A 25,189-nucleotide genomic window follows, 5' to 3' on the forward strand; every position below is an offset into this window, starting at 1 on the left:
ATGCTGTGTAGGATCTTCATTTGCCTATATCAGATTACACATTAGAGTATTTGTTTTGCCATGCAAGCATGGAAGGAAGAAATATGAGTCCATATGGCCAAATCGTGAAGGAGATTCAGACCAGGGCTCATGATTTTCTTTTGGTTGATTTTGTCCATGAGAATAGCAAATCAAATGTTGACGCTCACACTCTAGGAGTTTGACTTCTTTTTATACAGGCAGGCATGTCTGGTTTTTAGAACCGTCTTTTGGCATTTGTAATTCTGTTGACCAAGTGCATCAATAAAGAGGGTGGTGATTTCTCAAAAAAAAAATGCATCATTTTTTGATGTCATGTCTTGTTTAATAGAAGGTTGCACATGATGTTTAGTTACTAAGGGCCTCACCAAGTGAAAATCTGTCCATGACCAAATCTTGGGCATGGCCAAATTTGTTACCTTCAGATGTTTGGACAAATATTTTTTTATCTGTCCATTTACAAAGATTTTATCTTCAGATGTTTGGATTCGAGCCAAGCCATGCCAAATTTACATTATTGTTGACTGACATGTGGGTCTGGTGTGTTAGTTTGACACCATAGTCAATATGGATCTCTATTTGTAGATTTAATTGTTTTGCAAATATTGTCGTTTGAAGCATAGTAATCCAAAGCTTAGAGCGTGTTTGGTTTGAGACCTGGCAAATAGGTCACCTGCCAGGTAGCAATCCCAGCCACCAGGCGACCGAAATCAACGGCCTAGCAAAGCTGCCTGGGTGTGAAACCAATCACGCCGTTCATGCACCCAATATCAAGCTGACACATTCGCATCTCTAGCTCCTCTGCAGCCAAGCTAAATCCAGGCCAGCAATTCGGACAAGAGGTGTCTGCTCTTCCTATTAACTCTGCATGGGCAGCGCCAAAATTTTTTTTTGCCATGCCGAATTTTGAGTCCTAACCAAGTGAGCCAAAATGGCTTGGCAAGTGGCCTACTAAAGGCAAGAACCAAACAGGCCGGCATGTTTGGTTACCGCCCTCGCCTGAGCTTGCCTGCCAGGCAAGCGATCGCAGCCCCAGGCGATCGAAATCCAATGCCTGGGGTCGCTGCCTGGCGTCAGAGCTGCTAGGGAGGCAGCAACCAAACATGCCCCAAATGCATGGCACCTCTGGCTTTGTGTTTTACAAAATACTGTGCATTATGTATATACTGTATTAGTTGCTCTTGTCACCTTGAGAATGCTGTAACCTAATCTCTCTAACTTCATCAAGCTATTTCTAGACAAAATATGCTTTGCCATACCGCTCGCTTGATGCAGTGCTTGCTCATTTCCTGCGTTTTCTTGATGATGAGAGGATCATGCGTGTTATATGGCATCAATCACAGCTTTCATTTGTGGAAAGGTTAGTGATGGATGTGTAGACTCTAAAGCATGTTTTCTCTGATCCGAAATGCGTAATCCTTTTATTTGTGACATGCTGCAAAATAACTTTCATGCTTCAATCAAATATGAAAAGTTCTCTTTAAATTCTCTCTTCCATTACTTTGCAAATGTCGTTGTTACCTGGGACAAAGTTAAATTGTGGTTATATAATTTGAACATGTTCTTTTATTGTGTGAGACCCAAGCCTCATAGTTGCACTTATGAGCTCATGACTGAATTGATTGCAGGTGTTGATTTACAAGTGTCCTTGTGCACTCTCTCACTGCTTCAGTCATGTATTTCACCCTGAAAACTTCATGACAGATACAAGAATGAGTAAGAGAAAAATGATAGGGAGAAACTTGCACGTTTGTTGGATCACCAGAAGCACTATTTGGTATGTCACTTTACATACGCATGAATATCAAAGCACCATTTACTGGATTTTCTTGGTTAACTGACATGTGCTAATGCTTGAAACATTAACACTCTCTAAACAGGAAGCCTATCGAGGAAGACAAAGTGCCAATGGAGGATGATTAGTCGCATCACCAGCGTCGATTTATGTACAGTGACAGAACCCCAATGAAAATGAATAACCAAATAAAGTATCTCGTAGACCATTGCAACACGTATTGAGAATGAATAACCAAATAAAGTATCTCGTAGGCCATTGCGTACATGTATCAAGATGGAATCAACAGCACTTCATTAGTTGCCCTTCAAAAAAATAGATGCAGACACTTAGGGCATGTTTGGCAACATTGTATTTTTTTTCATCTATATAGACATTCCGGTGGTAATTTTTTGTGCAGAACAAAACCCTTGTCCCCTGTAAAATGATGTTTGGGTAATCATGTCCACGGGTTCTTCTCTAGTCTGTTTGGGTAATCATGTCCACGGGTTCTTCTCTAGTCTCCATTTCCCATTCCGGCATGAACCACCAGAGTGACTGACGCCTTCTAAGTCCAAAAGAACCCAAAATTTTCTATCAAACTATAATGTGTGCTCTCAGATCTCAGGCCGCTCGACTCATCCATACAGTAAATCAATCGCATTTGCCAAATATTTTATAGCAGATTGTCAGGAAGAGGGCAAGAAATTTCAGAGAACTGGAACTTTCAGAACATGCATTAATTGGAGGCAAAAGCAACAGATTTTGTATCAAAATCAAAATGGAACTCGAAATTTTCGGACCAGAGCTGAATCCCAGAGAGAGATGTGTCCGTGACGAATACGGAAGAGCAAAATTGAGCTCCCTCCGAAGTGAGAAGCGCTCAGTGATGCTCATTGGAACTTAGGCCGGCGGCCATGGCAATCGCTACCCAGGCATGCGGATCGAGCCTGTCTGCAGGGATTGAGGTCGCCATGGACATGCAGGTCGAGGCCACCGAGGATTTGGCTATGTGGATCGAATCCGCCGCTAGGTATTTCATCGCGCGTCAGCTATGTGGATGGAATCCGCCGCCAGGTATTGCGTCACGCATCTAAACGAGGTCTAGAACAACAACGCTGGTGGGGGTTCAGGATACAGGCAAGGAAGAAGAGATAGCCAGCGTTGGTGGGAATTTGGCCAGTGAGCTCCTCAATGGCGACGATGTGACATGATTATTTTTTTCTGACTGTATTAGACCAAACCAGTTGTAAAATTTTTGTGCTAACCATTCATCCAAACAAAACTTTAGACGCTGCCTTGGAAAATAATTTACTGGAGTTTTGGTCTAAAAACATGTCTTCCAAACAGAAACTATCTCGATACACAAATAGATCCAGTTCAACAGATCAAGGATGCTACTAGTACTGGATGACCAATAGATCGATCAAAACATGAACATAAGGATGCTACTAGTATTGCATGACCAATAGATCAAAAAACCAGTCCAACAAATCAAGGATGACACTAGTACCGCATGACCAATATACGTTCGTTTAATCGTATCAGCCATGCTTATCAGACATGATACAATATTTTTCTCTCACAACAAAACAACATCAGCCGGCTTATAAGTCACAGAGACGATCAAGCGAACAGAGCTATGGATACCCCACTTCAAGTACAAGCTACTCCACGTGGATAACCCTACTAGTACTCCCCCCCTGGACCCCGATCCTGTTTAGTGTGTTTATGCACAACGCCGGCCCACCGGAGCATTAGACACCGCTCGTGGCTGAAAGGATCAAAATGCCTAGGGGGGGTGATAGACGTTTCCTGAAATTCACAAACTTTTGCAGCGGATAAAATCACGGGTATTGAAATTCCCGGTCCCAAGCGGAATTAGTGCACTTGTCGAAAATTCCAGTGAGGACCGAATTTTCGAATCGCGGAGAGTAGTGAACTAACTAATTATGAATTGAAATGCTCAAATACTAAATTGAGTTCACCACACAAGTAGAGTAGGAGACTAAGTGAATCCACGCCTTTTACTTGCTTCTTCACCCACACACAATATATATCTTGCCACCACAACAAATAATACAATCACAAAGCACAAGCACACAGAGACACACAAGTATTTATCCCGAGGTTCGGTCACACCACAAAGTTGTGCCTACGTCCCCGTTGTTGAGGCGACCACAAAGGTCCTTACAGTCTCTTTCAACCCCCCTCTTCCCAAGCGACCACAAAGATCAAGCCGAGATTTCCACTAGAATCAAGGGTAATACAAACTTCTCGGGCGCCCTCACAAGTACGAGTCACAAGCGTCACCAAGCAACACCCAGCTGGCTAGGGTTCCAAGAACCAAGAGTAATAGAGATAAAATCAAATCACCGTCGGGTTCCACAAGTGCTCAAGAGAAGGATCTTACTCCCGGAGTTGAAATCCACGAAGAACTCACTCCAATCTCACTCACAAAGATGGGAATCCAAGCAAGAGTGAGAGGGAGTGTTGGAGTTTGAGAGAGAGAGCTTTCTTTCTTGATCCAAGGTTGCAGGAGATGAAAAGTGAGCAAGAGAGGGAGATAGAAGGGGGCGTGCGGCTCCCTTAACCCCACAGCCGGCGCTTGTGACCGTTGGAAGAAGTAGATCTGAGCTAAACAAGAATTTCTTGGTTAGAAAAGAAAATTGTTGGTTGATGTCTTACTTTTGGGATGAGGGCCACCAGATTTTCTTGTTGAGGCATGATAATTGCTGGTTGAGGGTTCTCTATAGGAAGGAATTGAGAATTGATCAAAGGAAATATTTTGTGGGGTGTCTAGGATTGATCAATTAATCACTTAGGGCACCTGCAAGTAATATAATTTTGATACCTCTTTATAGTACGACATCTATAACTCAAGTGAAGTTCAAATGAAATATCAAATTAAAAGCGAACTTCTCTCGAATTGAAGCGTGACGCCGCATCTTTCTTTGAAGTAATAATTGAGGGGTCTCACGTTTCAATTGCACTTTTCACATTGGTATTTAACTGAAAATCTCATGAAACATCATTAGCTCTTTATATGCATCGTCATCTATTCACCAAAACCCACAAATAGGATTTGATGCACTTACACTGGCTCATGCCTTGAGTGCGCCCGCTGGCGCCACCGGAGCCGCCGCCATAGGATTGCCGCCCTCTGGTCCTGCCACCTCCTCCCTGGTGCCAGCCACTGCTAGTGGAGTGAAGGTAGCAGCCGGTGATAGGACACCAGCGGCCAGGGGCCTCGACACCAGCATTGCGTCGCTCCCGCCATCCGGCTTCAGCACCACCATCATCTTTAGGGGAGCTGGCACATGGTTGATGGACCTCGCCGTCTCCATCACAGCCGAGGAGGTGCACGCACGACGGTGGTGCGGAGCAGTGGCGGGGGCACAGTCACTTCCCATGGTGCTGGATATAGGTGGGGATTGGCTGCTCTCGACCTCTTATGCTCTAGGACAGGCTCTGGGGTTTTGGAGGAAAAGGAAGAAGAGGAAGAAGGTGAGACCGTGAGATACCGAGATGGTGAAACGACTGGGGCTTTATAGCGAAGTGACATTGGTCTTGACTTCGAAGTTGGGATCTCGTCTTCTTATAGTTTCACTTTCACCCTTCCTATGTCTTACTTTTTGTTTTAGTCATGCATTCGAACTACTACAGGACGGCTTGTGGGGGTATTAACCCCTATACCCTTACAGCTAGGCTTGGGCCGGCCCAATCTAGGGGGTCCGGTCCATTGGAAGACGATGCGCGGCTCAGCCGATCTGTTCGGAGTCCCGCGCAAAGTGTCAAGACAGACTTGGAAATCAAGCAAGATCCTGGTCGGTTAGAATATGAATCCTTATCTAGCCACCTATGGCAATTGTAACCGATTAGGATTAGTTTCTAGATCTGTAACCCTGCTCCCCAGACTATATAAGGTGGGCAGGGGACCCCTCTAAAAAACACCTCTTATTGACATATAGTAATACAATCAGACACAGGACGTAGGTATTACGCCTTCTTGGCGGCCGAACCTGGATAAAACCTCGTGTCTGTCTTGCGTCACCATCTTATTTGTGGCTTACGCATCTATCTGCCGACAATCTACTACCTTGGGTATACCCCTAGGTAGACTGCCGACCATATTTCATCGATAGTGGCGCGCCAGGTAAGGGGTGTGCGTACTGCTCTCCAAGCGAACAAGATGGTCATCATCCTTGGCTCCATGGCTACACCAAATGGCCTCACGCTCACCGTCAGTCAGATCACCTAGACCACCGGCTCAAATGACTTCATCGCCATGATCACGGAGGAGGCACGGATTCAATCTGCGTCGACCGCTGCTTCACCTGCATCGGCTATGGCTCCGACCACGGTGGATACAGCTCTGACCACAGGGGGTCTGGCTCCGACCACGATGGATCTGTCTCCGACCATGGTGGATCTAGCTCCGACCACGCCCACATCGCCTTCAGCCACACCGACAACCCATCGTCTGCTTCCCCGCTACAAAGGGAAGTAGATCGACAACACCGACCTGCTCGACTCCATCGATTGGGTCAGCACCAAACTCGCTGAAACCCTAGCTCTGGTAAGTTCAATTCAAAATCAACCTAATGAGTAGGTAACTGCTCCCCACAACAGATCTACCCAACTAGCTTGGGCCAGTCGTCCTGCACGACTTGGTACATATCTCATGGTCATATCTACTCCTGAAGGGCGCTCTGCTCGTCGCCGGCCAGCTTCTGCGATGGGTCTTCGGCTCTCTGAGTACGAAGCCTTGACGGGGAACTACCAGGCCCAGCCCTATGGCCTACGGAACGCTACCTCCAACTACGCTTACAATATGCAACGCTGCTCGGGTCTGCGTTTTGTACTCCAACCTCGGCCAAAGCCACGCAACTTCATCAACATGGTCCGGATTGAGGATTGTCAAGAAGGATCGGTCCACACAGTTCAAGAGGGTGGCTCAAGCTCCTTGTCTGGCACTACATCTAATGCCTCTGTTCGCACCGAGCTCCAGGATCACAACGATGAAGGCATCGAATATGATTTGGATATCCCAGACCACGCCCCTAGATACCCATGATTCCCGTCCTTCCTACCAAGGTGGGGAGACTTGATCAACATTGTCAGTAATGATGAACCACCAGCGGTCGGTGAGATAGAGCAAGAAAGGCTGGCACGCGAAGCACGCAATATTGATCGGTTCAATCGCCGACAAATCGAAGCCGAGGCGGAAGAGGAGGCACGACGCATAAGGGTCCAGCCACGCGACCTCAACAATGCCTTCAACAGGGTGGGGGACAAATAGGTCTTCAGGACTCCAAGCGCCAACGTAGCTGTTGCTATGGCGACAATGCAATGGCTACCCAATACCCCGAAAACCCAGGCAGTTCGCGACGATATACAAGCTTACCTGACGACTGCTATGGCCTAGACCACAGAGATCATAAATCAAGCTCGGGCTCCATCCGTCTCAGTCGAGTCAAGCCACAGCCGCAAGTACTCAAGTCGCTCATAGCCACCCAACCAACGTGGCTCGCGCAACAACGACCCGTTAGACAACCACTAAGGCAGAAACGGTGGCCATGATGGTGGTCGGGATGACAACCGTCGTCGGGAGGACAACCGCCGTGATGTTTGGGATGACAACCGGTGAGACAACCGCAATAATCACCGCGAAAACCACGGTCGTAGGGCTAATCTGGATGGCAATCGAGATCACCGTGATGGCAATAACGATCTCCGCCATTATCTCAGAGGACGTGATCTGCGCGATCGCATCAACCAGAGAGCCAACGATCATACATCCCACGAAAGCTATCATCGTATGGAATATGATACTACCCACGGCTCATCGGGTTTGAAGCAGTTTACTCGGCACCTTCGCCAAGTCATATGGCCCAAGAACTTCAAGCTCGAAAAACTTCAGAAGTATGACGGCAAGGAGAACCCCAAATTATGGGTCATGCTCTACGAAACCACGTGCAGATCGGCCATGGCTGATGAGCACGTCATGTCTAACTACTTCCTAGTCGCTGTTGGTCATGCAGGTCACCAATGGCTGGTCAGCTTGCCAGCGAACTACTTCGATTCCTGGCAAGAACTCAAGCAAGCTTTCATCGACAACTTCATTGCCACTTGCGAGCAACCCGGCAACAAATATGATCTGCAGCGGATTCGAGATCAGAAAGATGAGCCACTGCGTGAGTATGTCCAGCGTTTCTCAGAGATGCGTATCAAGGTCCCATCAATCTCTGACAGCGAGGCAATCGAGGCTTTCATCACTAGCCTCCGCTTCCACGACGCTCTAAGGGACAAGCTCCTCCGCAAGAGACCTGAATCAGTCACAGTGCTCTTGGCCACTGCTAAGAAATATGCGGACACCAACGACGCTAAAAAGATAATTATCGAAGAAGCAGCAAGGGTTCCGCGCTTCGACCATCCCCCACACCGCGACGACTACCGCGGCAACCGTGGTTGGAACGACAATTTTGACCGCTGCAACCAGCGCAACGACTCTCGCGACCACCATGACCAACGTAATCAGTGGCGTAACCACCACGATGATTATAGGGGCAAGCGTGCTTGGGAAGACGACGGCGAGGTCAACGCCGTCAAAAAAGGTGGCAGACGTCGTAACTACGAAAAAGACTATGCCAAAGCATTGAAAAGGCCCTGCCAGCTCCATCCCAAGTCAAACCATACCATGGAGAACTGCCATGTTCTCAAGTCTATCTACACGCGTCAATAGGCTCCGAATACGTCCGACAAGCCTAACGACGCAGGGGAACAGCACAACGAGGACAATGATGATGAAGACGTAGATCCCCGTCACAAGTATGTCAAGCCGACTGATCGCATGTACACCATCATTGGAGGTAAAGTGTCCATTGAGACCAAACGAGAATGCAAGCTGCTCGCCCACGCTTGCTTAAACGTGGCCTACACAGACAACCTCATCGCCAATCCGCGGCTCCCTCCTTGGTCTCACCGTGAGATCTCCTTTAGCAGAAAGGACCAATGGGCCGCAATACCTAAGCTAGGACGTTTTCCTCTAGTCCTCGATCCTTGTATCAATAAGGTTCAGTTCGACAGGGTGCTGATTGGCGGTGGCAGCTCCATCGATATACTGTTCAAGAACAGTCTGCCAGCACTAAAGATAACCCAGGCGGATCTCAAGCCGTACGAGGCACAGTTCTGGGGTGTTCTCCCTGGACAGAGCTCTACACCTCTCAGGTAGATCACGCTACCTGTGCAATTTGGGACCCTGAACCACTTCTGCACCGACTACGTCAACTTCGTGGTCGCTGACTTCGACAGTACCTACCATGCTATCCTAGGTCGACCATCGCTCACCAAGTTCGTGGTCATACCTCATTACAGGTATCTGGTGCTGAAGATGCCTACCGAGAAAGGAGTTCTAACCCTCAGGGGCAACGTATACGCAGCTTATACCTACGAGGACGACAACTTCAAAATAGCAGAGGCTCACGACCTCTCTATTCGCATGCCCGAGACCATGCTCGACGCCAAGAAGACCTCGGCCGACCACCTAGAGATCCCAGAGCTCGAGGCTCCACGCAAGAACACCAAGTCCAAGGAGCACAAGGTGATCCAGCTGGTCGACGGTGATCCCAGCAAAACAGCCCTTATCAGGGCCAATCTAGATCCCAAATAGGAAGACACGCTCGTCAGGTTCTTGAAGAGCAACGTAGATGTGTTCGCATGGAAACCTGCTGACATGCCCAGTGTACCTCGGAACTTGATCGAGCACTCCTTGAATGTCAACGGCAAGGCCAAACCTATCAAGCAGAAGCTACGACGGTTCGCTCGCGACAAGAAGGAGACGATTAGGGTAGAAGTTACATGGCTTTTGGCAGCCGGATTTATCAAAGAAATGTATCATCCGGAGTGGTTAGCCAACCCGGTTCTTGTACGCAAAAAGAATAATGAATGGAGAATGTGCGTTGATTACACTGATCTCAACAAACACTGCCCTAAGGACCCCTTCGGCTTACCCCGCATAGACGAGGTCATAGATTCAATCGCCGGTTGTGAGCTGCTTTCCTTTCTCGATTGCTACTCTGGTTATCACTAGATCGCTCTCAAAAAGGACGACCAGATCAAGACATCTTTTATCACGCCTTTCGGCGCCTACTGCTATACGACCATATCGTTTGGGCTCAAGAACACCGGGGCTACCTACCAACGCGCTATACAGGCCTGCCTCAAAGATGAGATAAAAGATGACCTCATCGAGGCTTATGTTGATGATGTAGTTGTCAAAACTAAGGAAGCACATACCCTTGTTGATAACCTAGAACGCACCTTTGCAGCCCTTAACACATTCCAATGGAAATTAAACCCAAAGAAGTGCATCTTTGGTGTTCCCTCTGGCATACTACTTGGCAACGTCGTCAGTCACGATAGCATACGCCCTAACCCAGAGAAAGTCAAAGCTGTCTTAGACATGAAGCCGCCTAAAAAGGTGAAGGATGTTTAGAAGCTTACTAGATGCATAGCCGCTCTTAGCCATTTCATATCAAGATTAGGCAAAAAAGGATTACCGTTCTTTAAACTGCTCAAAGCATCTGAGAAGTTTGAGTGGTCGGAGGAAGCAGACGCTGCCTTCACACAGTTGAAACAATACCTTATGTCACCTCCGGTCCTCACTGCTCCTAGAGAAGACGAAACACTCCTGCTTTACATTGCGGTGACTAATCGAGTGGTCTCCACTACCACTGTGGTCGAGCACGATGAGCCCGGCCATGTCTACAAGGTACAACGACCAATCTATTTCATCAGTGAGGTACTCAATGAATCTAAGATCAGGTACCCACAGATTTAGAAATTGATCTACGCCATACTGATAACATCCCGAAAGTTGAAACATTACTTCGACGGATATCATGTGGTGGTCATGACTGAGTACCCTCTGTGAGACATCATTAGCAACAAGGATGCGAATGGGCACATCGTCAAATGGGCAATGGAGTTATGCCCCTTCTCCTTGGAATTTGCAAGCCGTACTACAATCAAGTCTTAGGCACTCGTCGATTTCATTGTTGAGTGGACAGACTTAAGCACGCCTGCCTCTCAGGGGCTCGATGAGTATTGGAAGATGTACTTCGATGGCTCTCTCAACATCGACGGCGCAGGAGCAAGAGTCCTTTTCATGTCACCATCCAAGGAGTAGCTCCGGTACATCCTCAGGATTTATTTCCTAGCATCAAATAACGCCGCTGAGTATGAAGCATGCCTACATGGTTTGCGCATTACGGTCAAGCTTGGTGTCAAACGTCTCTATGTCTATGGAGACTCGGCTCTAGTCATCAACCAACTCAACAAAGACTGGGACTCGACCAGCGAAAAGATGGATGCATACTGCAAATCGATCAGAAAGCTGGAAGGCAAGTTCTATGGCATCGAGTACACACACGTGGTCCGGGACAAAAATCAAGCAGCAGATGCGCTGTCAAAGTTAGGATCATCCCAAGCCAAAGTCCCACATGGCATATTCGTCCAAGACCTGCTCACGCCCTCCATTGAAGAGGAAGATCCCACGGTCGACAAGCCTCTAGACCAGCAATTGGTGGCTACGGTTCCGGCATCGAGCACCACCGAGCCACCTCCGACCACTCATGAGTCCAACTGGAGAGTACCTTTCATCAAGTACCTAATAGATGGTAGTGGTTACACTGATCGGACAGAAAAAGAACGCCTGATGTGTCGCTGTAAGCAGTATCTGCTCGTCGATGGCAAGTTATGGCGCAAGAACGCAAAGGAAGAAATCTTGATAAAGTGTATAACCCAGGAGGATGGCGCACACCTCCTAGACCAAATCCACTCTAGCTCCTACGGCAACCACGGAGCCTCGAGAACGCTTGTCGGCAAGGCTTTCCGAGCAGGGTTCTATTGGCCATCAGCGGTAGCCGATGCAGAGAAGCTAGTCCGCTGCTGTGAGGGTTGTCAGTTCTTCGCCAAGAGAATCCATGTACCAGCACATGAGATCTAGACAATACCAGCCTCTTAGCCCTTCGCATGCTGGGGACTAGATATGATCAGACCCTTCAAACCGGCTCCTGGGAAATTTACATGTGTCTTTGTGCTGATTGACAAATTTTCTAAGTGGATAGAGTACATGCCTCTGGTACAGGCATCCTCAGAAAAGGCTATCACGTTCCTCGACTAGGTCATCCACCGCTTCAGCATACCCAACAGCATCATCACTGATCTGGGTACTCAGTTCACCGAGAATGCTTTTTGGGACTTCTGCGATCAAAGGAGCATAGTAGTAAAATACGTCTCAGTGGCGTACCCTAGAGCTAATGGACAGGTCGAGCGGGCAAACGGTATGATTTTGGACGCATTGAAGAAGAGGATATATAGAGAAAATGACAAAGCTCCCGGAAGATGGCTCAAAGAGTTACCAGCCATGGTCTAGGGCCTCAGAACTTAGCCTAGTCGTAACACTGGCGTCTCACCATACTTTATGGTTTACGGTGCTGAGGCAGTCCTCCCAGCAGATATAGCTTTCAGATCAGCACGAGTAGAGAACTTCAACAAAGGCAAGGTCAATGAAGTACGGGAGCTAGAAGTGAATAGTGTAGAAGAGAAGCGGCTTGATTTTGCGTACGTACAGCCAAATACCTTGCTGTTTTACGCAGGTACTACAACAAGAACATTAAAGGGCGGTTCTTCATGGTCGGGGACCTGGTCCTAAAGTGGAAGATGAATCAGGCTGGTGTGTATAAGATCACAACTCCATGGGAAGGGCCCTTCATGATCAAGGAAGTCACATGACCAACGTCTTACAGGTTAGCTCACCTGGATGGTACGGATGTACCCAATTCATGGCATATCGACAAGCTTAGGCGTTTCTATGCTTAACTACTAAGATATGTGCTCCTCTTGTACTTTCGAATTAATTCAATAAATCTATTATGATTTCTCCGACCACTCTGATGTGTCACTTCAAATTTTACGGTTATTCTAACTTAGCCAGTTAAAGCCGACCACCATTCCTTCTTGGGTTTTCGGAGCAGGTCCTGTCTCCGGTTCCTCCCAACGCGTGCATGGGATTCACTCTCTACGCTATGGGTGATCAGTAGGTCCCCCCTAGTTTGACTTGTCCGCATCTACATGTGCATAGGTCACGCAACTCACACTCCGACCACATGGCAAACTAGGGCCGTACAAACTTTTTAGGATGACGTGTCGACTAAACTGGTACAACTAAACAGAACGCTAACATGTTCTCACTTAGTTACACCAACATGAGTTTCAAGCTTAAATATGTTTTATACAAAACAAACAAGCTTATGATGATATACAGTTACGTTATTACAAGCTTGCCTGAAAAGGTACAAGTTTACAATAACACAACTACATTTTCTTCTACAGCTATAGCCTATCCTATTGGCTGGTTGAGGCAAGTGGCACCTGCTGCTCGCTGCTCCTGACATCTTGCTCGAGTCTCGGAGACTCTTGTACTGGTCGAGCTGAAGAAGATGGCCTCACCGATGCCTAGCTGGTCGAGACCGCAGGCTTCGTCGGTTGGCTTAAAACTGATGGCGTACCCTGTATAGGCGCTATCCTGCCTCCACATAGGTTAATATCGCTAATAATTTTTGCTGACAAGTCCAGCTGGGTCATCCAAAGCTCCTTAGCCTTGTCTGGATCTACCTCCTTTGGGTACCCAGCCTCTAGGCGCTTGAGATCGATTAGGGGGTAGTGGGCATGCACCATGCTTAGCACATGTGCGCCTGTGTACTCACCCGCCTCCTTCACAAACTCTTGGAACCATCCCCATGCCTTCCGGCATCTCTCGACTAGTCTGAGCTGTGGTGTCCTTGGCACTTCCTCTGTAAGTGTTGGGTCGATAAGGTTGAGGACAGGCAAAATGCCAGTTGCCACTTCCTGGCACCGGTTCGTCCATGTGTTCTGGTCCTCGGTGATCTCTAGGCATCGTGCCTTCCAGCCGTCATGATCTTTCATCACGGTTTCCAGATGCTTCTTGGCATTGACTTTTAAAACTACAAACCGCACAAGACATTAAAATGTCACGCCACGACAAGATAAGGCAGGCAACAGAGTGAGCAAGGTGGTCTGAAACACTTACTTTTCAGTTCCTCCTTCATCTTGGTTTGTGCGGTCCCAGAGTTACGACTGGTCATGTGCCAGTTTCTTATTGTCCTCCTTCAGGCGACCACACTCTATGGCCACACGGCTATTCTCCTCTTGGAGATGGATTACTTCGGCTTCTAAGCCTGCACTACAGCTGTTATTACCAACAATGCAACAACACGTGACATGCACTCGTGATAAAGTGACAACTTACTTGTTTTTTCCCGCTCTTTGTTACTGAGCTTGATGACCAGGTTCTGGTTCTACGTCTCTTGCTCCATCCTCTCTTGGTTGGTGGCTTTAAGTTGATGGCGCAAGCGTTCCACCTCAGTCACCAGTTCTTTATTGCTTGCTGTGATTCCCTCAATCTGGTTGAAGCACTTCTTTTGGTACCTAGCGGTCTTCATTAAGTCCTGCATGTAAAAAGCTAAGTCAGATAGTTTGACTAGGTGGCAGGATCAGGTGGTCAAGCAAAACATACCTAGACTTCTGTCACCAGACGTTTCACCGCTCGTTCAACTTTCATGGTCTCTTCGACCTCTGGGATTTCTTCATGAACAACCCATTGGTCGTTCCGCCAGCGCGACACATATACATGTTGTCGTTTGTCTTGGGGACGGCCAGGACCTCCTCTACTTCATCCTCTTCGGCCTCTTGTTCGGGTAGCGGCGCTGGTCCAGAGTTCGCAGCCTCTACGATCACTATGGCCTTCCCACGGGCCGTAGCATTGGCAGACATGCTCTGTGCCACCTCCGACTGCTGCTCCTCGATTTGGTCTGTTACCCTTGGCGCTGACGTGTCCCCCTCAGCAGGGTTAGTGCTCTGAGCACCTGTACTTGGCTTGGCTCTCCCCTCGACCACTTGCTCGGGGACTGTTGTTTGGCCACTCGTCTGCTGAGGCTCTGGTGGACTAACTGCTATAGATTCCTCCATGGCCGGCTGCTGGGCAGTTTTCTCTAACATTGCTGGCGGAGCCATGCCGCACCCGACTAGTTGGTCGGGATTTTCGGTGGACGCCGACCTAATATATCTGACATAAGTTCAGAAGATAACAATATTCAAGATAAATTGTAAGCTTACATCAAGGTTACAAATACTTACAGCTTGGAACCACGGAATGATGTGGCAAAGGAGCGTCTCTTCGGCCGTGCTTGCTCCATGTGCTCTGCGGGTGCCACCTGGTTTCCCTCTATGACCAGCACCGGCGCTGGGGCTTGATGCTCGACCCCTTTGCCGCTTATCCTCTGACTGCAGTGGTCAGCAATGCAGGTCCCACTGGTATGGAGGAGCCACCTTGATCCATCGGCTCCAGTTGCCTCCTCCTCTTTTGAGGGACGAGTCGAAAGATGTCTGCACCCTCTGTTTCATCATCTGACAATGTGAAGATCGCCTGACGATGCTTGTTGGCCGCCGGTCGCTTACCAGCAGCTCTGGCCGCTGCCTCTTCCCCAACTCCGAGCATGGCCTAGTCGACGTCTTCGATGCTGACGCTGGTCTAGGTGGTTGGGCCAGCAACTTGTGGCCAATCTACACCAGGGGGCGGAGACACGAACACTATTGCTCTATCTCTGCCATTAATCTAGGAAACATAAAGGAGATAACACAGTAAGTTTCTATTACAACATAAGACTATGGGTACAAGGCAGAATGATTTACCTTTGGGGGAGGTCGAGCGAGCTTAAAAGCGTGCTCGATGTCGCTCAATCTCACATAATTTAGATCAGCTAAGTTAAATAGCTCTCCAATTCTGGCTTTGACTTTGATCTTGTCAAGCGCCTCTTGCCTGGTCCTCGTTGGGTCTGCGCTACCCTGGTACTCATAGCCAGGATGTACCCTCCTCTGGCAGAGCTGGATCCTTCGGCTGATGAAGTTTTTGACCATGCTTGGACCGTCTAGTTTCCTCCACGGGATCATCCTAAGTAGTTCTTGGATCTGTTCTAGGTGCTCAGGCTTTTTCGACCAGCTATTCTTCTTCTCCAGAATGAATCCCACATCGCATAGTGTGATCATGTTCGGCTCTTCACGAATGTAGAACCACTTCTTGTACCAATCGTCCAGCGATGTGTTCCAAGGGCGGTGTAAGTATTGGGCCTTCATCCCATCACATAGATTGAGGTACACACCTCCGGCTATCTTTGAGCCACCGCTTCCTTTCTTTCGCAGACAGAAAAGATGGCAAAAGAAGTTGAAATGGGGCTAGAAGCCACCATATGCTTTGCAAAGATGAATGAAGGTGGAGACAAGAAGAATCGAGTTGGGATGCAGATTATAAATCCCAATCTCGTAATACAAGCAGAGCCCCTAAAGGAAAGGGTGCACTGGAACCCCAAAACCCCGCTTGAAGAAATCTTCGAAAACCACAATCTCACCTGGTTGTGGATCGGGATACCCTTCTCCTTTCGGCGTGCGCCATCCTGCGAGTGCCTTGTTGTGAAGTACTCCCATGATGACAAGGTCTTCAATGGTCTGCTCATTGCTTCTTGACTTCTACCACTCCTTCGCCATGACTCCGGCTTTCTTCTGGGTGTCACTCTTCGCCATGAATCCGGCCTTGCTGATGGAGGTGGATGCGGTGGAGGGGTGATTGGCGATGATTTCAGAGGTATTAGGGTTGCAAGAGGAAGAAGAAGGCTGCAGCGGCGAATGGTAATGGGGATCGATAAAAAGTAACTTACCAGTTCTATATTATAAATAACCAAGAGTTCTATCATTTCGTCTGCTCGAGATTCTTGGGAGATGTGCGCACGCGCCGTAGATGGTTGTTTTCACAACCTCGAGATCTATGCCAATATATGCACCCCTTCGTTACCAGTGTACGCGCCTCTTTGTTGCTAGTGTGAGAGGGCCCACACTGACGCACCTCCTTACAGGTGCCAAGCGACTATTTGCTTGAAAGGACAAGAAGGCAGTATGACGTGCTATACCCGTCTGCTTTTTTGACTAGACGTGTCAGATTGGACTTGACAGAGTAAGAAGATAAATAAACACACCAAATAATAGTACAAGCGGCATTCGTTTCTTCACTGCATGTCTCGTGCTCAGGGATGGTCCAGACCACTATCGTGCTCGAGGACTGCTCTGACCACTATCGTGCTCGGGGACTGCTCCAACCACTATCGTGCTCGGGGACTGCTTTGACCACTACCGTGCTCGAGGACTGCCCAGACCACTACCATGCTCGGGGACTGCCCCGACCACTACCATGCTCGGGGGACTGTTCTGAACAATGCTTGGCGACTGCTCTCCTCGGCTACATGTGATTTGTACTCACATACAGTTGAGAGGCATTTATTTGGACCTTGCTACAAGGCTTATACTTCGTCTTTCAGCAAGCTCGGAGACTACATCGGTACGATGCACCTGTCGGTGCATCTCGTATTGATTGTACGACGATTGGATTCTTAACTTTAGTAGAAATTCTTTTTAGACCCTGGCACCACGTGCCTACGTCACCTACTACCAGGCTCGGGGACTAAGTGGGCACACTTCACCTTGCGGTGAATGTGTTTATTTAATTGACCCCTATGCTTTGACTGATTGTCAGGATTACTATCGTGCTCAGGAACTGTCCCGACCACTGCTCGGAGACTACTCTCCTCAGCTACATGTGATTTGTACTCACATACAGTCGAAAGACATTTATTTAGACCTTGCTACAAGGCTTATACTTTGCCTTCCAGCAAGCTCAGGGACTACATCGGTATGATGCACCTGCCGGTGCATCTCGTATCGCTTGTATTATGATTGGATTTTCAACTTGAATGGGAATTCTTTTTAGACCCTGGCACCACGTGCCTGCGTCACCTACTACCAGGCTCGGGGACTAAGTGGGCACACTTCACCTTGCAGTGAATGTGTTTATTTTATCGACCCCTACGCTCTGACTGTTGGCCATAACAACTACTGTACAAGGGTCACTTACATTTCTTTTCAGAAATACAAGTGGGCACACTTGATCAGGAAAGAAATCTTTTTCTTTTTTCTTTTAGAGCGCCATGCATTCTTCGAACAACCGGAATTTTTGGCTATAATCGTGGTTTAATGCTCTTTGTGCGGATCGGAATACTAGCATATTTGCTTGGTCGATGTTTTAGCCAGTTGGAGATGACATGAAGACAGACTGCATTAGCCAAAGAAGATCAAACGGCATGTCGCAACATAATACATGGTGCTCGGGGACTAGCTGTGGGGGTATTAACCCCTATACCCTTATGGCTAGGCTTGGGCCGGCCCAATCCAGGGGGTCCGGTCCATTGGAAGACGACGCGTGGCTCGGCCGATCTGTTCGGAGTCCCGCGCAAAGAGTCAAGACAGACTTGGAAATCAAGCAAGATCCTGGTCGGTTAGAATAGGAATCCTTATCTGGCCACCTATGGCAATTGTAACCGATTAGAATTAGTTTCCAGATCTGTAACCCTGCTCTCCAGACTATATAAGGCGGGCAGGGGACCCCTCTAAAAAACACCTCTCATTGACATACAATAATACAATCAGACGCAGGACATAGGTATTACGCCTTCTTGGCGTCTGAATCTGGATAAAACCTCGTGTCTGTCTTGCGTCATCATCTTGTTTGTGGCTTGCGCATCTGTCTGCCGACAATCTACTACCTTGGGCATACCCCTAGGTAGACTGCCGACCATATTTCGTCGACACGGCTTGGATTAGAATATTTTAGTCCTGCGATCGAACTACTACAGGATGACTTGCATTAGGATAAGACCGAGTGTTTCTGTACCATTCCTTCTGTCTATTTTGAGATCGACAAAAAGAAAATTTTGAAATATATATTATATTAATGTATGTATGTCGCATAATTTTTTACTCAATGAATATAGTCATAAATCATGTTAATTTTAATTAGATCTATTTTAAAAAAAATCATATCTCTTATTGGTCTCTAAAGAAGATTAGATGAAATTTTACAAACTTTGATAATTTTGAGAGTGATAGAAAGAAAATCAGGTCTGAAGATTCTGAATTATTGTTCCATCATTAGTTGAGTGTACCTCAGAGCCACAGTATTTATTGATAGAATTCTCCTTTCAGAGAGCCAGCTCAACAATGCTATTGAAGAGCTGAAAGCTACTAACTTGGACTTAACAAGGCATTGTGAGTCTCTAGAGGAGAGCTTCGACAAGGAAAAGTCCGAAAAACAGGTGAGGGGGTGATCTTGTTTCACTGTTGTGATAACTTCTATATTTCCAACTGGAGTTTTATATGCTCAATTGTACATATGGCAGATCGCTGTGGAGTCTTACGAGAAAGAAAATCAGGAAATGGAATCAGCTGAGAGTTCACGAGATGTGCTGACTGTGGACCTAGAAAGGGTCACTCATGATGCTAAGCCGTTTAGCGAGCAGGTAATGGTTGAAAGAGTCTTTTTTTGAGAAATGGTGAATATAGTCTCATTGAATATTTTCACATGGTTTTGTATCTTGAAACCTGTTTGTTAACATAATATGTGCTGTGAATTATCAAACCAGCTAAAAATGGTCCAAGACACGAATTAAAGGCTTCAAGAATACAACACCAGCCTGCAACAATATAACAGTAACCTTCAGGCTGATGCCTCAAAGAGTGGTGAGACTATCTCAAAACTTCAGAAAGAGAAGAGTGCCATGATGGAAACTATGGTTATTCTAAGAGAAAGTAACAGCTCAATGGGCAATAAGCTTGAATCTTCTAGAGTGAGTATTTCCACTAAATATATTTGATCGACAATTTATTTAACTTTACATGCTGTCATAAGAGAAATCATGGACTATTCAGTGAATTTGGATAGTGATTTTGTGTTGTAACCTCTTTACAGATGTATAATACACAATGTGTGACATATGTGTGTATTTTTTTAAGTTTGATATTTTTTAATGCTCTTTTAGGTTTCTCAACAAGAAGCTATTAGAGTGAAGGAAGAGCTCAGGAAAGAAGTGGAGTGCCTTAGAGTTGAGTTGAAGCAAGTTAGAGATTATCGTGATCATTCAGTTATTCAATTGAACAGTTTGAATATTGAACTTGGTAATTACAAGGAAAAGATTGGTAAAACTTCAAAAGAATGTGAAAGTTTTCGCAAAAAAGTATCTGACCTTGAGGTTTGTATCTTTAGGTTTATACTCGTCTCTGTTATGCATAACTATTGGGCTTAAAATGCTCTCCATTTTTAGGAAACGTGCAATACACAATAAGAACATATTCGGATATTTCAGAAGCAGCTTGCAGTTGCGACTATAGATGGCCATCGGGCCGTGCCGGCCTGGCCCGGTGGCCCGGCGGGCCATGCCATGCTAGCGTGGCGTCATGCCTGCACGGGCCACCATGCCGGCCGTGCCGTGCCGCTGCCGTGCTCGTGCCGCGCCTCTGGCCCAAGGCACGGCCCATGGGTTGTTTTTCCGTGCCGTGCCGCCCGGTGAGCACGGCCAATTTCACCGGGCCGTGCCGGCTGAAGGGTCGAGGTGGCGACTAGAGGGGGGGTGAATAGTCTTTTCTAAATCTTAATTGCGTCGGCTAACCGATACAAATGCGGAATTAAAACTATCGGTCTAGCCAAGACTATACCCCACTATATATGTTCACTAGCACCTTGCAAAGATAACAATTATGCAACAAAGGTGCCGGGCTAGCTAGAGCTCTCCTAAACAATTCTAGGAGCAAGGTTACACAAACCTAGGCCACTAGTACTTTAAGCGACAAGGGAGCTCCTACACATGCTAGTAAGCAAAAGCACAAAGCTAACTAAGCTCACTAGCAATGCTCAATAACAAGGCAACCAATGCCTAATTAGAGAGCGCAAATACTTAGTTACACAAACTAAGCAATGTGACTAACAAGGTTACTAAAACCAAATTAGCCACGCAAGGAAGCTACTTCTATGCTACACAAGCAAGAAGGTAATTAGCAAGCTACACAAGCTATCTAATTACAAGAGCAACTACACAAGCTTAATATGTATAAAAGTAATTGCAAGCTTGTGTAATGGGGATGCAAACCAACGGGAAGAACAAGGTTGACACGATGATTTTTCTCCCGAGGTTCACGTGTTTGCCAACACGCTAGTCCCCGTTGTGTCGACCGCTCACTTGGTGGTTCGGCGGCTAATTAGCATCACCCGCTAAGCCCGCACGTCGGGTGCCGCAAGAACCTACCCCTTGAGTGAGGGTAGCTCAATGACACGCTTTACTAGAGTTGCTCTTCGCGACTCCCGCGGGGCGAGCACAATGCCCCTCACAAGCACTTCTCCGGAGCGCCGCACAAGCTTCTTGCGCGCTTCGACGGAGACCACCACCAAGCCGTCTAGGAGGTGGCAACCTCCAAGAGTAACAAGCACCACCGGCTTGCAACTCGATCACCTAGTGCCACTCAATGCAACCTCACGATGCAATCGCACTAGAATCGCTCACTCACACAATCGAATGATCACTATCAAGTATGTGTGTGATGGACGGCTCCCAAGCACTCACAAGCATGGACACTAAGTCCCTTGAGGTGCTCTTTTTCAGCCATGGCCAAAGGCCACTTCTATTTATAGCCCCAAGGGCTAAACTAGCCGTTACCCCTTCACTGGGCAACGGTCGGGCCGACCGGACGCTCCGGTCGTGTTGACCGGACGCTGGACCTCAGCGTCCGATCGCTCGCAGACGACCACGTGTCCCAGTTCCAACGGTCACTTGACTTGACCGGACGCTCCAGCTTCAACTGACCGGACGCTGGACTCTCAGCGTCCGATCATTTCCAGTAAGCTCCCGAGCATGACCGGACGCGTCCGGTCGAATGCGATCGGACGCAGCCAGCGTCCGGTCACACTCCAGCGACTGCTACACTCCACGTCAGCGCGACCAGACGCAGCCTGCCAGCGTCCGGTGCATTCAGATCCAGCGTCCGGTCAGTTGACCGACGCCAGCATCTTCTCCATTCTCTTCACCCTTGCTCAAGTGTGCTAACCACAAGAATTTGCATCCGGCGCAATAGAAAATAGACATTCCATTTTCCCGAAAGCGCCAACACAAGAATTTGGGAGAGAGGGACCCAAACCCATCTCAACCCTGCAAACACCACCTCCTTTGTAAATGCGCCAACACCACCAAGTGTACATCACCATGTGTAAGTGTGTTAGCATTTTCACAATCATTTCCCAAAGGATGTTAGCCACTCAACTTGCCACGCCACTCGATCCTAGCGACAATGCAAAGTTAGATCACTTGAGTGGCACTAGATGACCGATATGCAAACAAGTTTGCCCCTCTTGATAGTACGGCCATCTATCCTAAACCCGGTCATAAACTTCTCTACACACCTATGACCGGTGAAATGAAATGCCCTAGGTTATACCTTTGCCTTGCGCATTCTATTCCATCTCCTTCAATGTCGATGCAACACATGCACCAACACGATCAACAATGATATGATCCACTTCATATCATCACATGATCATATTGGTTCATCGATCTTGACTCTACTTGCTCTTCACCGTTGCCATCGTCCATCGGCGCCAAGTCTTGCTCAAGCTTCACCGCCACGCGGTCCATCACTCCAAAGCCTTCGACTTGCCCTTCACGCTTGCAACCGGTCCATCAAGCCAAGTCTTGTCTTGATCTTCTCCACCTTGATCACATGACTCAATGTCATGTCTCATGTGCATTTAAGCTCCTTCATCATCACATGTGTGAGCTTTGCAACATCTCCAAGCCATTTTCACCTTCATGGCATATGTTGCTCACACACATGTACCTGTGGACTAATCACCTGTGTATCTCACATAAACACAATTAGTCCACCTAGGTTGTCACTCAATTACCAAAACCAAACAAGGACCTTTCAATCTCCCCCTTTTTGGTAATTGATGACAACTCTACAAAGATATGGAAATTAAGCTCTTTTGGATTCATGTTGCTTGCCCAAGCAATTTTACCATGTGAAAATGATTTTGGACAAGTACCATAAACCCGAAATGGTAGTATTAGCTCCCCCTAGATATGTGCTAAAGTATTTAATTTGAAGCTTGCACATATGCATAGATTGAAATTGTGGGAGAGTAAATACTACAAAATGATGCTAAGGTGTATAGAATAAACCTTTGAAGCGTGTACCAATCGGAGTTGCACCTTTAAGTTCATCCTTAGCACCATGGTTAGCTAGATATCACTTGATAATAAAACACTAGATACCTTGTGAGATCAACATTAAAAGCAAGGTACTAGCATTACTTAAAAAGCATACCAAGTGTCTAGCTATCATCCTATGCATGCTAGTTATCAAATCATCATCCAAGTTCTACAACTAGCATACACCACACAAGCATGCATATTGAATTTAAAAGCTTTATGCAATGCAAGCAAGCACATGATTATGCACATATCAAATGCAATCAATCAAAGTTCATGAGCTTGCTCCCCCTACTTGTGTGCTTCTCTTGTCCAAGAATTTTGATCCTTCTCTTTTTCTCCAATGTTGCTCCCTCTTTGTCCATGTCCAACCTCTATTTCTTTTGTATCTCATCTCTCCCATTGTACAATCTCTCTCCAAGCTTCATATCTTTGTACAACTTCTCCCCCTTTGTCATCAATTTCCATAAAAGGCGTGCTTCTTATTGATGCAAAGGTATGCACTTTGGGGTAGATGGTTGAGACTTGCATTGTGCATTTTTGATGGACATTACTTGGTTGTTGGAATGACACTACATGTAGATACCATTTTGAACTTGTAACTTGTACTACTTGTATCTTATCATTCTATGTATGGGTCATCCATTTTATTTCACTTAAGCTCTTGTAGGTGAGGGATGCATTCTTCATTTGATGATCACTTAAAGTTGAGGATCACTTGTGGAACCATCATCTACTATGTATAGATACCACTTGTAGGAAGTGAATATCATTTGAAAGAATCTTCTAGTATGGAACCACTTATTTGATTTATCAATAAAGACCATTTCTTGAACATTTGTTATCTTCATGAGTACCACTTATAAGATATCACTTGTGAGTTGAAACATACAAACTAGATATCCATTTGCATTGTTGTCTTGTGCTTGTACTCTTATCATTATCATGAGCTTCTTATGTGACTTGAACTAAATTGATTTGCTTAAGCTTTCAAGTCCGGTTTGAACCAATGACAAGCTTCTTCACACCTCTTTTAAGGGTTATCTTGTCAATGTTGTACTTGTCACTCGTTTAGCAATCCAAATTAAGTCAAGTACATGGGATCACTAGCTCATGAACAAATTCATATACTAACCACTAGATCAAGTAATCATTCAAGCAATAGTGGTAGGTTATGAATTTAAAGCATTTCATTTGTAATGCATGATCCTATGAAGCATGTACTACATGCACTAACCGCATACTAGTAAGGGATGAAATGATCATGCACATTACAATGATACCTTTGCTATGTTGGAGTAGAGGATAGTCACATAGATTCCAATTCATTACTCCAATAGCAATGTGAAGTCCAATTATAAGCTTGGTGAAGCCCAATAGATACCAATTTGAATTACATTCTTCACCCATATGAAATGAATACCACTTATGATCAAGTGCACTTTCTTGTTGTGGTTGACTTGCTTCATCTTTTGATCTTTGCTTGCATGAGAGCATCAATATGAGAATACCACTTGAAATGTCATGATTAGCTCTCTTTTGGGTGTTGCTTGCTTTTCTTGATCAACCCTATTGATTTGCTTCAACTAAGCATCTCAAATGTTCCTCAGATCACCACTTCCATGTTAGCCTTCCAAGTACCACACTTGGTTTACCTACACATAGGCGGCAAGCCCCTACACTAGGGAGAAGTGACCTCTCTCCAAGAACCATTCTTGATACTCACTTGAAATGATTTGATTGATTGATCCAAGTGATGGACTTATCTTGATGAGTAAACTTGATTCCTTCTTTAAGTCCTTTTCTTTCTACTTGTTTAAGTCCTTTTCTTTCTATCAAATGATCTCCAATCACAACTAGAACTTAAACTTTATCTTCATCTTGCATTTGATCTTGATCTTCTAATTTGAGTACCAAAAGTGTGCAAAGTACACTTCTCAATCAAATGGCCTTGTACTCATATCTTGTCATGCTTCTAGATCATTTCAAAACCAAATTTAGGTACCTCAAACACTTGTAAACATGTTTCCAACTTGAGGACCTTTCAATCAAAGTGACTCTAGATCAATCCAATACTTGTCACTTTTATGGCAGATTCTGTACTCTCCAAAGAACTAAGCATATCTCTCAAAGTACAAATCCAAATACCACGAAATTTGGTGGAGATGAGCTTCACTTA

At 46.4% G+C, this 25,189-nt stretch overlaps 1 pseudogene; it reads left to right on the forward strand.

Annotated features, from left to right (window-relative positions):
- The first annotated feature begins 2,766 nt into the window (after positions 1 to 2,766).
- The window catches only part of LOC136496245 (kinesin-like protein KIN-14H), a 32,761-nt pseudogene continuing 10,338 nt past the window's right edge, over positions 2,767 to 25,189 (forward strand).

The sequence above is a fragment of the Miscanthus floridulus genome, chromosome 12, assembly GCF_019320115.1.
Source record: "Miscanthus floridulus cultivar M001 chromosome 12, ASM1932011v1, whole genome shotgun sequence".
In the NCBI taxonomy this organism is placed as follows: domain Eukaryota; kingdom Viridiplantae; phylum Streptophyta; class Magnoliopsida; order Poales; family Poaceae; genus Miscanthus; species Miscanthus floridulus.